Here is a 14040-nt window from a genome sequence, read left to right on the forward strand (position 1 = left end):
TAAAAAAAAGTCAGTACATTTTACTGTAAAAATAATGGTAGTACATTTCAATTTACAGTAATTTGATGAAATTAAAAAACTACATTTCAGGGTAAAATTATAGCGACTTAGCTAACAGTTTTTTTACTGTAAAATCTACAAAAAAAATTTAGAATGTATGTTAAAAAAAAGTCAGTACATTTTACTGTAAAAATAACAATGGTAGTACATTTCAATTTACAGTAATTTGGTGAAATGAAAAAACTACATTTCAGGGTAAAATTATAGCGACTTAGCTAACAGTTTTTTTTACTGTAAAATCTACAAAAAAAATTTAGAATGTATGTTAAAAAAAAGTCAGTACATTTTACTGTAAAAATAACAATGGTAGTACATTTCAATTTACAGTAATTTGGTGAAATGAAAAAACTACATTTCAGGGTAAAATTATAGCGACTTAGCTAACAGTTTTTTTTACTGTAAAATCTACAAAAAAATTTTTTAGAATGTATGTTAAAAAAAAGTCAGTACATTTTACTGTAAAAATAACAATGGTAGTACATTTCAATTTACAGTAATTTGGTGAAATAAAAAAACTACATTTCAGGGTAAAATTATAGCGACTTAGCTAACAGTTTTTTTACTGTAAAATCTACAAAAAATGTTTTTAGAATGTATGTTAAAAAAAAAGTCAGTACATTTTACTGTAAAAATAACAATGGTAGTACATTTCAATTTACAGTAATTAGGTTCTATGGAAAGACTACATTTCAGGGTAAAATCATAGCGACTTAGCTAACAGTTTTTTACTGTAAAATCTACAGATTGTTTTTACAATGCCTGTTAAAAAGTCAGTATATTCTACAGTAAAAACTGGCAGATTTTACTGTAAAAATAACATTGGTAGTACATTTCAATTTACAGTAATTCAGTGTGAAAAAAAAGTCATTTCCGGGGAAATTTTTGGTGACTTAGCTGCCAGTTTTTTACTGTAGGTAAAATCTACTGATTTTTTTTATAGTGTATGTTTAAAAAATTCAGTACATTTTACTGGCAGAATTTTACTGTAAAAATAACAATGGCAGGACATCTCAATTTACAGTAATTCGGTGTAAAAAAAAAAAAAAATACTACTAAATTCTGGCGACTTAGCTAACAGTTTTTAACTATAAAATGTACAGATTTTTTTTTTTTTTAGAATGTATGTTAAAAAAAAAGTCAGTACATTTTACTGTAAAAATAACAATGGTAGTACATTTCAATTTACAGTAATTTGGTGAAATAAAAAAACTACATTTCAGGGTAAAATTATAGCGACTTAGCTAACAGTTTTTTTACTGTAAAATCTACAAAAAAAATTTTTAGAATGTATGTTAAAAAAAAGTCAGTACATTTTACTGTAAAAATAACAATGGTAGTACATTTCAATTTACAGTAATTTGGTGAAATAAAAAAACTACATTTCAGGGTAAAATTATAGCGACTTAGCTAACAGTTTTTTTTACTGTAAAATCTACAGATTGTTTTTACAATGCATGTTAAAAAGTCAGTATATTTTACAGTAAAAACTGGCAGATTTTACTGTAAAAATAACTATAAAATGTACAGTTTTTTGTTTGTTTTAGAATGTATGTTAAAAAAGTCAGTACATTTTACTGTAAAAAATAACAATGGTAGTACATTTCAATTTACAGTAATTCAGTGTAAAAAAAAACCTACTACTAAATTCTGGCGACTTAGCTAACAGGTTTTTACTATAAAATCTACAAAAAAAATTTTTAGAATGTATGTTACAAAAAAGTCAGTACATTTTACTGTAAAAATAACAATGGTAGTACATTTCAATTTACAATAATTAGGTTCAATGGAAAGACTACATTTCAGGGTAAAATTATAGCGATTGAGCTAACAGTTTTTTTACTGTAAAATCTACAGATTGTTTTTACAATGCATGTTAAAAAGTCAGTATATTTTACAGTAAAAACTGGCAGATTTTACTGTAAAAATAACATTGGTAGTACATTTAAATTTACAGTAATTCAGTGTAAAAAAAAATACTACTAAATTCTGGCGACTTAGCTAACAGGTTTTTTACTGTAAAATCTACAAAAATTTTTTTTAGAATGTATGTTAAAAAAAAGTCAGTACATTTTACTGTAAAAATAACAATGGTAGTACCTTTCAATTTACAGTAATTTGGTGGAATAAAAAAACTACATTTCAGGGTAAAATTATAGCGACTTAGCTAACAGTTTTTTACTATAAAATCTACAAAAAAATTTTTTAGAATGTATGTTACAAAAAAGTCAGTACATTTTACTGTAAAAATAACAATGGTAGTACATTTCAATTTACAGTAATTTGGTGAAATAAAAAAACTACATTTCAGGGTAAAATTATAGCGACTTAGCTAACAGTTTTTTTTACTGTAAAATCTACAAAAAAATTTTTTAGAATGTATGTTAAAAAAAAAGTCAGTACATTTTACTGTAAAAATAACAATGGTAGTACATTTCAATTTACAGTAATTAGGTTCAATGGAAAGACTACATTTCACGGTAAAATTATAGCGACTTAGCTAACAGTTTTTTACTGTAAAATCTACAGATTGTTTTTACAATGCATGTTAAAAAGTCAGTATATTTTACAGTAAAAACTGGCAGATTTTACTGTAAAAATAACATTGGTAGTACATTTCAATTTACAGTAATTCAGTGTGAAAAAAAATTCATTTCCGGGGAAATTTTTGGTGACTTAGCTGCCAGTTTTTTTACTGTAGGTAAAATCTACAGATTTTTTTATAGTGTATGTTTAAAAAATTCAGTACATTTTACTGGCAGAATTTTACTGTAAAAATAACAATGGTAGTACATTTCAATTTACAGTAATTCAGTGTAAAAAAAAAACCACTACTAAATTCTGGCGACTTAGCTAACAGTTTTTAACTATAAAATGTACAGATTTTTTTTTTTTAGAATGTATGTTAAAAAAAAGTCAGTACATTTTACTGTAAAAATAACAATGGTAGTACATTTCAATTTACAGTAATTTGGTGAAATGAAAAAACTACATTTCAGGGTAAAATTATAGCGACTTAGCTAACAGTTTTTTACTATAAAATCTACAAAAAAATGTTTTAGAATGTATGTTAAAAAAAAGTCAGTACATTTTACTGTAAAAATAACAATGGTAGTACATTTCAATTTACAGTAATTTGGTGAAATAAAAAAACTACAATTCAGGGTAAAATTATAGCGACTTAGCTAACAGTTTTTTTACTGTAAAATCTACAAAAAAATTTTTTAGAATGTATGTTAAAAAAAGTCAGTACATTTTACTGTAAAAATAACAATGGTAGTACATTTCAATTTACAGTAATTTGGTGAAATAAAAAAACTACATTTCAGGGTAAAATTATAGCGACTTAGCTAACAGTTTTTTTACTGTAAAATCTACAAAAAAAATTTTTAGAATGTATGTTAAAAAAAAGTCAGTACATTTTACTGTAAAAATAACAATGGTAGTACATTTCAATTTACAGTAATTAGGTTCAATGGAAAGACTACATTTCAGGGTAAAATTATAGCGACTTAGCTAACAGTTTTTTACTATAAAATCTACAAAAAAATTTTTTAGAATGTATGTTAAAAAAAAGTCAGTACATTTTACTGTAAAAATAACAATGGTAGTACATTTCAATTTACAGTAATTTGGTGAAATAAAAAAACTACATTTCAGGGTAAAATTATAGCGACTTAGCTAACAGTTTTTTTTACTGTAAAATCTACAAAAAAAATTTTTAGAATGTATGTTAAAAAAAAGTCAGTACATTTTACTGTAAAAATAACAATGGTAGTACATTTCAATTTACAGTAATTAGGTTCAATGGAAATACTACATTTCAGGGTAAAATTATAGCGACTTAGCTAACAGTTTTTTTTTACTGTAAAATCTACAGATTGTTTTTACAATGCATGTTAAAAAGTCAGTATATTTTACAGTAAAAACCGGCAGATTTTACTGTAAAAATAACTATAAAATGTACAGTTTTTTGTTTGTTTTAGAATTTATGTTAAAAAAGTCAGTACATTTTACTGTAAAAATAATGGTAGTACATTTAAATTTACAGTAATTTGATGAAATTAAAAAACTACATTTCAGGGTAAAATTAGAGCGACTTAGCTAACAGTTTTTTTTACTGTAAAATCTACAGATTGTTTTTACAATGCCTGTTAAAAAGTCAGTATATTCTACAGTAAAAACTGGCAGATTTTACTGTAAAAATAACATTGGTAGTACATTTCAATTTACAGTAATTCAGTGTGAAAAAAAATTCATTTCCGGGGAAATTTTTGGTGACTTAGCTGCCAGTTTTTTTACTGTAGGTAAAATCTACAGATTTTTTTTATAGTGTATGTTTAAAAAATTCAGTACATTTTACTGGCAGAATTTTACTGTAAAAATAACAATGGTAGTACATTTCAATTTACAGTAATTCAGTGTAAAAAAAAACTACTACTAAATTCTGGCGACTTAGCTAACAGTTTTTTTTTACTGTAAAATCTACAAAAAATTTTTTAGAATGTATGTTAAAAAAAAGTCAGTACATTTTACTGTAAAAATAACAATGGTAGTACATTTCAATTTACAGTAATTTGGTGAAATGAAAAAACTACATTTCAGGGTAAAATTATAGCGACTTAGCTAACAGTTTTTTTTACTGTAAAATCTACAGATTGTTTTTACAATGCATGTTAAAAAGTCAGTATATTTTACAGTAAAAACTGGCAGATTTTACTGTAAAAATAACATTGGTAGTACATTTCAATTTACAGTAATTCAGTGTAAAAAAAACTACTACTAAATTCTGGCGACTTAGCTAACAGTTTTTTTACTATAAAATTTACAATTTTTTTTTTTAGAATGTATGTTAAAAAAAAGTCAGTACATTTTACTGTAAAAATAACAATGGTAGTACATTTCAATTTACAGTAATTCAGTGTAAAAAAAAAACTACTACTAAATTCTGGCGATTTAGCTAAAAGGTTTTTACTATAAAATCTACAAAAAAAATGTTTAGAATGTATGTTACAAAAAAGTCAGTACATTTTACTGTAAAAATAACAATGGTAGTACATTCCAATTTACAGTAATTAGGTTCAATGAATGGAAAGACTACATTTCAGGGTAAAATTATAGCGACTTAGCTAACAGTTTTTTACTGTAAAATCTACAGATTGTTTTTACAATGCATGTTAAAAAGTCAGTATATTTTACAGTAAAAACTGGCAGATTTTACTGTAAAAATAACATTGGTAGTACATTTCAATTTACAGTAATTCAGTGTGAAAAAGAATTCATTTCCGGGGAAATTTTTGGTGACTTAGCTGCCAGTTTTTTTACTGTAGGTAAAATCTACCGATTTTTTTATAGTGTATGTTTAAAAAATTCAGTACATTTTACTGGCAGAATTTTACTGTAAAAATAACAATGGTATGACATCTCAATTTACAGTAATTCGGTGTAAAAAAAAACTACTACTAAATTCTAGCGACTTAGCTAACAGTTTTTAACTATAAAATGTACAGATTTTTTTTTATTTTTAGAATGTATGTTAAAAAAAAGTCAGTACATTTTACTGTAAAAATAACAATGGTAGTACATTTCAATTTACAGTAATTAGGTTCAATGGAAAGACTACAATTCAGGGTAAAATTATAGCGACTTAGCTAACAGTTTTTTACTGTAAAATCTACAGCTTGTTTTTACAATGCATGTTAAAAAGTCAGTATATTTTACAGTAAAAACTGGCAGATTTTACTGTAAAAATAACATTGGTAGTACATTTCAATTTACAGTAATTCAGTGTGAAAAAAAATTCATTTCCGGGGAAATTTTTGGTGACTTAGCTGCCAGTTTTTTACTGTAGGTAAAATCTACAGATTTTTTTATAGTGTATGTTTAAAAAATTCAGTACATTTTACTGGCAGAATTTTACTGTAAAAATAACAATGGTAGTACATTTCCATTTACAGTAATTCAGTATAAAAAAAAACTACTACTAAATTCTGGCGACTTAGCTAGCAGTTTTTTTACTATAAAATTTACAAATTTTTTTTTTAGAATGTATGTTAAAAAAAAGCCAGTACATTTTTACTGTAAAAATAACAATGGTAGTACATTTCAATTGACAGTAATTAGGTTCAATGGAAAGACTACATTTCAGGGTAAAATTATAGCGACTTAGCTAACAGTTTTTTACTGTAAAATCTACAGATTGTTTTTACAATGCATGTTAAAAAGTCAGTATATTTTACAGTAAAAACTGGCAGATTTTACTGTAAAAATAACATTGGTAGTACATTTCAATTTACAGTAATTCAGTGTAAAAAAACTACTACTAAATTCTGGCGACTTAGCTAGCAGTTTTTTTACTATAAAATTTACAAATTTTTTTTTTAGAATGTATGTTAAAAAAAAGTCAGTACATTTTACTGTAAAAATAACAATGGTAGTACATTTCAATTTACAGTAATTAGGTTCAATGGAAAGACTACATTTCAGGGTAAAATTATAGCGACTTAGCTAACAGTTTTTTACTATAAAATCTACAAAAAAATTTTTTTAGAATGTATGTTAAAAAAAAGTCAGTACATTTTACTGTAAAAATAACAATGGTAGTACATTTCAATTTACAGTAATTAGGTTCAATGGAAAGACTACATTCCAGGGTGAAATTATAGCGATTGAGCTAACAGTTTTTTACTGTAAAATCTACAGATTGTTTTTACAATGCATGTTAAAAAGTCAGTATATTTTACAGTAAAAACTGGCAGATTTTACTGTAAAAATAACAATGGTAGTACATTTCAATTTACAGTAATTCGGTGTAAAAAAAACTTGTACTAAATTCTGGCGACTTAGCTAACAGTTTTTTACTATAAAATCTACAATTTTTTTTTTTAGAATGTATGTTAAAAAAAAGTCAGTACATTTTACTGTAAAAATAACAATGGTAGTACATTTCAATTTACAGTAATTAGGTTCAATGGAAAGACTACATTTCAGGGTAAAATTATAGCGACTTAGCTAACAGTTTTTTTTTACTGTAAAATCTACAGATTGTTTTTACAATGCATGTTAAAAAAGTCAGTATATTTTACAGTAAAAACTGGCAGATTTTACTGTAAAAATAACATTGGTAGTACATTTCAATTTACAGTAATTCAGTGTGAAAAAAAATTCATTTCCGGGGAAATTTTTGGTGACTTAGCTGCCAGTTTTTTTACTGTAGGTAAAATCTACTGATTTTTTTTATAGTGTATGTTTAAAAAATTCAGTACATTTTACTGGCAGAATTTTACTGTAAAAATAACAATGGCAGGACATCTCAATTTACAGTAATTCGGTGTAAAAAAAAAAAAATACTACTAAATTCTGACGACTTAGCTAACAGTTTTTAACTATAAAATGTACAGATTTTTTTTTTTTAGAATGTATGTTAAAAAAAAAGTCAGTACATTTTACTGTAAAAATAACAATGGTAGTACATTTCAATTTACAGTAATTAGGTTCAATGGAAAGACTACATTTCAGGGTAAAATTATAGCGACTTAGCTAACAGTTTTTTACTATAAAATCTACAAAAAAATTTTTTAGAATGTATGTTAAAAAAAAGTCAGTACATTTTACTGTAAAAATAACAATGGTAGTACATTTCAATTTACAGTAATTTGGTGAAATAAAAAAACTACATTTCAGGGTAAAATTATAGCGACTTAGCTAACAGTTTTTTTACTGTAAAATCTACAAAAAAAATTTTTTGAATGTATGTTAAAAAAAAGTCAGTACATTTTACTGTAAAAATAACAATGGTAGTACATTTCAATTTACAGTAATTAGGTTCAATGGAAAGACTACATTTCAGGGTAAAATTATAGCGACTTAGCTAACAGTTTTTTACTATAAAATCTACAAAAAATTTTTTTAGAATGTATGTTAAAAAAAAGTCAGTACATTTTACTGTAAAAATAACAATGGTAGTACATTTCAATTTACAGTAATTTGGTGGAATAAAAAAACTACATTTCAGGGTAAAATTATAGCGACTTAGCTAACAGTTTTTTTTACTGTAAAATCTACAAAAAATTTTTTTAGAATGTATGTTAAAAAAAAGTCAGTACATTTTACTGTAAAAATAACAATGGTAGTATATTTCAATTTACAGTAATTTGGTGAAATGAAAAAACTACATTTCAGGGTAAAATTATAGCGACTTAGCTAACAGTTTTTTTACTGTAAAATCTACAAAAAAATTTTTTAGAATGTATGTTAAAAAAAAGTCAGTACATTTTACTGTAAAAATAACAATGGTAGTACATTTCAATTTACAGTAATTTGGTGGAATAAAAAAACTACATTTCAGGGTAAAATTATAGCGACTTAGCTAACAGTTTTTTTACTGTAAAATCTACAGATTGTTTTTACAATGCATGTTAAAAAGTCAGTATATTTTACAGTAAAAACTGGCAGATTTTACTGTAAAAATAACAATGGTAGTACATTTCAATTTACAGTAATTCGGTGTAAAAAAAACTTGTACTAAATTCTGGCGACTTAGCTAACAGTTTTTTACTATAAAATCTACAATTTTTTTTTTTTAGAATCTATGTTAAAAAAAATCAGTACATTTTACTGTAAAAATAACAATGGTAGTACATTTCAATTTACAGTAATTTGGTGAAATAAAAAAACTACATTTCAGGGTAAAATTATAGCGACTTAGCTAACAGTTTTTTTACTGTAAAATCTACAAAAAAATTTTTTAGAATGTATGTTAAAAAAAAAGTCAGTACATTTTACTGTAAAAATAACAATGGTAGTACATTTCAATTTACAGTAATTAGGTTCAATGGAAAGACTACATTTCAGGGTAAAATTATAGCGACTTAGCTAACAGTTTTTTACTATAAAATCTACAAAAAAATTTTTTAGAATGTATGTTAAAAAAAAGTCAGTACATTTTACTGTAAAAATAACAATGGTAGTACATTTCAATTTACAGTAATTAGGTTCAATGGAAAGACTACATTTCAGGGTAAAATTATAGCGATTGAGCTAACAGTTTTTTTTACTGTAAAATCTACAGATTGTTTTTACAATGCATGTTAAAAAGTCAGTATATTTTACAGTAAAAACTGGCAGATTTTACTATAAAAATAACATTGGTAGTACATTTCAATTTACAGTAATTCAGTGTAAAAAAAAACTACTACTAAATTCTGGCGACTTAGCTAACAGTTTTTTACTATAAAATCTACAAATTTTTTTTTTAGAATGTATGTTAAAAAAAAGTCAGTACATTTTACTGTAAAAATAACAATGGTAGTACATTTCAATTTACAGTAATTTGGTGAAATAAAAAAACTACATTTCAGGGTAAAATTATAGCGACTTAGCTAACAGTTTTTTTACTGTAAAATCTACAGATTGTTTTTACAATGCATGTTAAAAAGTCAGTATATTTTACAGTAAAAACTGGCAGATTTTACTGTAAAAATAACAATGGTAGTACATTTCAATTTACAGTAATTCAGTGTAAAAAAAAAAACACTACTAAATTCTGGCAACTTAGCTAACAGTTTTTTACTATAAAATCTACAATTTTTTTTTTTAGAATGTATGTTTAAAAAAAGTCAGTACATTTTACTGTAAAAATAACAATGGTAGTACCTTTCAATTTACAGTAATTTGGTGGAATAAAAAAACTACATTTCAGTGTAAAATTATAGCGACTTAGCTAACAGTTTTTTTACTGTAAAATCTACAGATTGTTTTTACAATGCATGTTAAAAAGTCAGTATATTTTACAGTAAAAACTGGCAGATTTTACTGTAAAAATAACATTGGTAGTACATTTCAATTTACAGTAATTCAGTGTGAAAAAAAATTCATTTCCGGGGAAATTTTTGGTGACTTAGCTGCCAGTTTTTTACTGTAGGTAAAATCTACTGATTTTTTTTATAGTGTATGTTTAAAAAATTCAGTACATTTTACTGGCAGAATTTTACTGTAAAAATAACAATGGTAGGACATCTCAATTTACAGTAATTCGGTGTAAAAAAAACTACTACTAAATTCTAGCGACTTAGCTAACAGTTTTTAACTATAAAATGTACAGATTTTTTTTTTTTTTTAGAATGTATGTTACAAAAAAGTCAGTACATTTTACTGTAAAAATAACAATGGTAGTACATTTCAATTTACAGTAATTTGGTGAAATAAAAAAAACTACATTTCAGGGTAAAATTATAGCGACTTAGCTAACAGTTTTTTTACTGTAAAATCTACAAAAAAATTTTTTAGAATGTATGTTTAAAAAAAAGTCAGTACATTTTACTGTAAAAATAACAATGGTAGTACATTTCAATTTACAGTAATTTGGTGAAATAAAAAAACTACATTTCAGGGTAAAATTATAGCGACTTAGCTAACAGTTTTTTTACTGTAAAATCTACAAAAAAATGTTTTAGAATGTATGTTAAAAAAAAGTCAGTACATTTTACTGTAAAAATAACAATGGTAGTACATTTCAATTTACAGTAATTAGGTTCAATGGAAAGACTACATTTCAGGGTAAAATTATAGCGACTTAGCTAACAGTTTTTTACTATAAAATCTACAAAAAATTTTTTTAGAATGTATGTTAAAAAAAAGTCAGTACATTTTACTGTAAAAATAACAATGGTCGTACATTTAAATTTACAGTAATTTGATTCAATTTAAAAACTACATTTCAGGGTAAAATTATAGCGACTTAGCTAACTGTTTTTTACTGTGAAATCTACAGATTGTTTTTACAATGCATGTTAAAAAGTCAGTATATTTTACAGTAAAAACTGGCAGATTTTACTGTAAAAATAACATTGGTAGTACATTTCAATTTACAGTAATTCAGTGTGAAAAAAAATTCATTTCCGGGGAAATTTTTGGTGACTTAGCTGCCAGTTTTTTACTGTAGGTAAAATCTACTGATTTTTTTATAGTGTATGTTTAAAAAATTCAGTACATTTTACTGGCAGAATTTTACTGTGAAAATAACAATGGCAGGACATCTCAATTTACAGTAATTCAGTGTAAAAAAAAAAAAACTGCTACTAAATTCTGGCGACTTAGCTAACAGTTTTTAACTATAAAATGTACAGATTTTTTTTTTTTTTTAGAATGTATGTTAAAAAAAAGTCAGTACATTTTACTGTAAAAATAACAATGGTAGTACATTTCAATTTACAGTAATTTGGTGAAATAAAAAAACTACAATTCAGGGTAAAATTATAGCGACTTAGCTAACAGTTTTTTTTACTGTAAAATCTACAAAAAAAATTTTTAGAATGTATGTTAAAAAAAAGTCAGTACATTTTACTGTAAAAATAACAATGGTAGTACATTTCAATTTACAGTAATTAGGTTCAATGGAAAGACTACATTTCAGGGTAAAATTATAGCGACTTAGCTAACAGTTTCCATCCATCCATCCATTTTCTACCGCTTATTCCCTTTGGGGTCGCGGGAGGCGCTGGAGCCTATCTCAGCTACAATCGGTTTTTTACTATAAAATCTACAAAAAAATTTTTTTAGAATGTATGTTAAAAAAAAGTCAGTACATTTTACTGTAAAAATAACAATGGTAGTACATTTCAATTTACAGTAATTTGGTGAAATGAAAAAACTACATTTCAGGGTAAAATTATAGCGACTTAGCTAACAGTTTTTTTTACTGTAAAATCTACAGATTGTTTTTACAATGCATGTTAAAAAGTCAGTATATTTTACAGTAAAAACTGGCAGATTTTACTGTAAAAATAACATTGGTAGTACATTTCAATTTACAGTAATTCAGTGTGAAAAAAAATTCATTTCCGGGGAAATTTTTGGTGACTTAGCTGCCAGTTTTTTACTGTCGGTAAAATCTACTGATTTTTTTATAGTGTATGTTTAAAAAATTCAGTACATTTTACTGGCAGAATTTTACTGTAAAAATAACAATGGTAGTACATTTCAATTTACAGTAATTCAGTGTAAAAAAAACTACTACTAAATTCTGGCGACTTAGCTAACAGTTTTTTACTATAAAATCTACAATTTTTTTTTTTAGAATGTATGTTAAAAAAAAGTCAGTACATTTTACTGTAAAAATAACAATGGTAGTACATTTCAATTTACAGTAATTTGGTGAAATGAAAAAACTACATTTCAGGGTAAAATTATAGCGACTTAGCTAACAGTTTTTTTTACTGTAAAATCTACAGATTGTTTTTACAATGCATGTTAAAAAGTCAGTATATTTTACAGTAAAAACTGGCAGATTTTACTGTAAAAATAACATTGGTAGTACATTTCAATTTACAGTAATTCAGTGTGAAAAAAAATTCATTTCCGGGGAAATTTTTGGTGACTTAGCTGCCAGTTTTTTACTGTAGGTAAAATCTACGGATTTTTTTATAGTGTATGTTTAAAAAATTCAGTACATTTTACTGGCAGAATTTTACTGTAAAAATAACAATGGTAGTACATTTCAATTTACAGTAATTTGGTGAAATGAAAAAACTACATTTCAGGGTAAAATTATAGCGACTTAGCTAACAGTTTTTTACTGTAAAATCTACAGATTGTTTTTACAATGCATGTTAAAAAGTCAGTATATTTTACAGTAAAAACTGGCATAATTTTACTGTTAAAATAATATGGGTAGAACATTTCAATTTACAGTAATTAGGTTCAATGGAAAGACTACATTTCAGGGTAAAATTATAGCGACTTAGCTAACAGTTTTTTTTTACTGTAAAATCTACAGATTGTTTCTACAATGCATGTTAAAAAGTCAGTATATTTTACAGTAAAAACTGGCAGATTTTACTGTAAAAATAACTATAAAATGTACAGTTTTTTGTTTGTTTTAGAATGTATGTTAAAAAAAAGTCAGTACATTTTACTGTAAAAATAACAATGGTAGTACATTTAAATTTACAGTAATTTGATGAAATTAAAAAACTACATTTCAGGGTAAAATTATAGCGACTTAGCTAACTGTTTTTTACTGTGAAATCTACAGATTGTTTTTACAATGCATGTTAAAAAGTCAGTATATTTTACAGTAAAAACTGGCATAATTTTACTGTTAAAATAATATGGGTAGAACATTTCAATTTACAGTAATTTGGTGTAAAAAAAACCCCAGACATGTCAGGGTAAAATTATAGCTACTTAGCTGCCAGTTTTTTACTGTAAAATCTACAGATATTTTTTTACAATGTTTGTTAAAAAAAAGTCAGTATATTTTACAGTAAAACTGCCAGAATTTTACTGTAAAAATAACATTGGTAGTACATTTAAATTTTTAGTAATTCGGTGTAAATAAAATACATTTAGGGTAAAATTCTGGTGACTTAGCTGCCATTTTTTTTACTGTAAAATCTACAGATTTTTTTTTTTACAATGCACGTTAAAAAATTCAGTACATTTTACTGTAAAAATAACAATGGTCATACAAATTACAGTAATTTGGTGTAAAAAAACAACAAACATTTCCGGGCAAAATTCTGGCGACTGAGCTGACAGTTTTTTACTGTAAAATTTACAGATTTTTTACGATGCGTGTTAAAAAACTGGCAGATTTTTACTGTAAAAATAACAATTGTAGTACATTTAAATTTACAGTAATTTGGTGTAAAAATTTTTTTATTTCAAAGTAAAATTATAGCAACTCAGCTAACAGTTTTTACTGTAAAATGTACAGATTTTTTTTTACAGGTATGTTAAACAAAAAGTCAGTATATTTTACAGTAAAATGTGGAAGATTTTACTATAAAAATGACATTGGTAGTACATTTCAATTTACAGTAATTTGGTGTGAAAAAAACAACTACATTTTAGGGTAAAATTCTGGCAACTAAATTGCCATTTTCTTTAACTTTAAAATCTACATATTTTATTTACAATGTATGTTAAATAGTCAGTATATTTTACAGTAAAAACTGGCAACATTTTACTGCGGTTGTACAT

The 14040-nt window shown here is 25.2% G+C and overlaps 1 protein-coding gene across 2 annotated transcripts in view; it reads right to left on the reverse strand.

Moving 5' to 3' along the window:
• pcolce2b (procollagen C-endopeptidase enhancer 2b) overlaps positions 1–14040 on the reverse strand; it is a 58732-nt gene that overhangs the window by 20509 nt on the left and 24183 nt on the right. The window lies entirely within an intron of this gene.

This window comes from Nerophis lumbriciformis, linkage group LG07 (assembly GCF_033978685.3).
Source record: "Nerophis lumbriciformis linkage group LG07, RoL_Nlum_v2.1, whole genome shotgun sequence".
In the NCBI taxonomy this organism is placed as follows: domain Eukaryota; kingdom Metazoa; phylum Chordata; class Actinopteri; order Syngnathiformes; family Syngnathidae; genus Nerophis; species Nerophis lumbriciformis.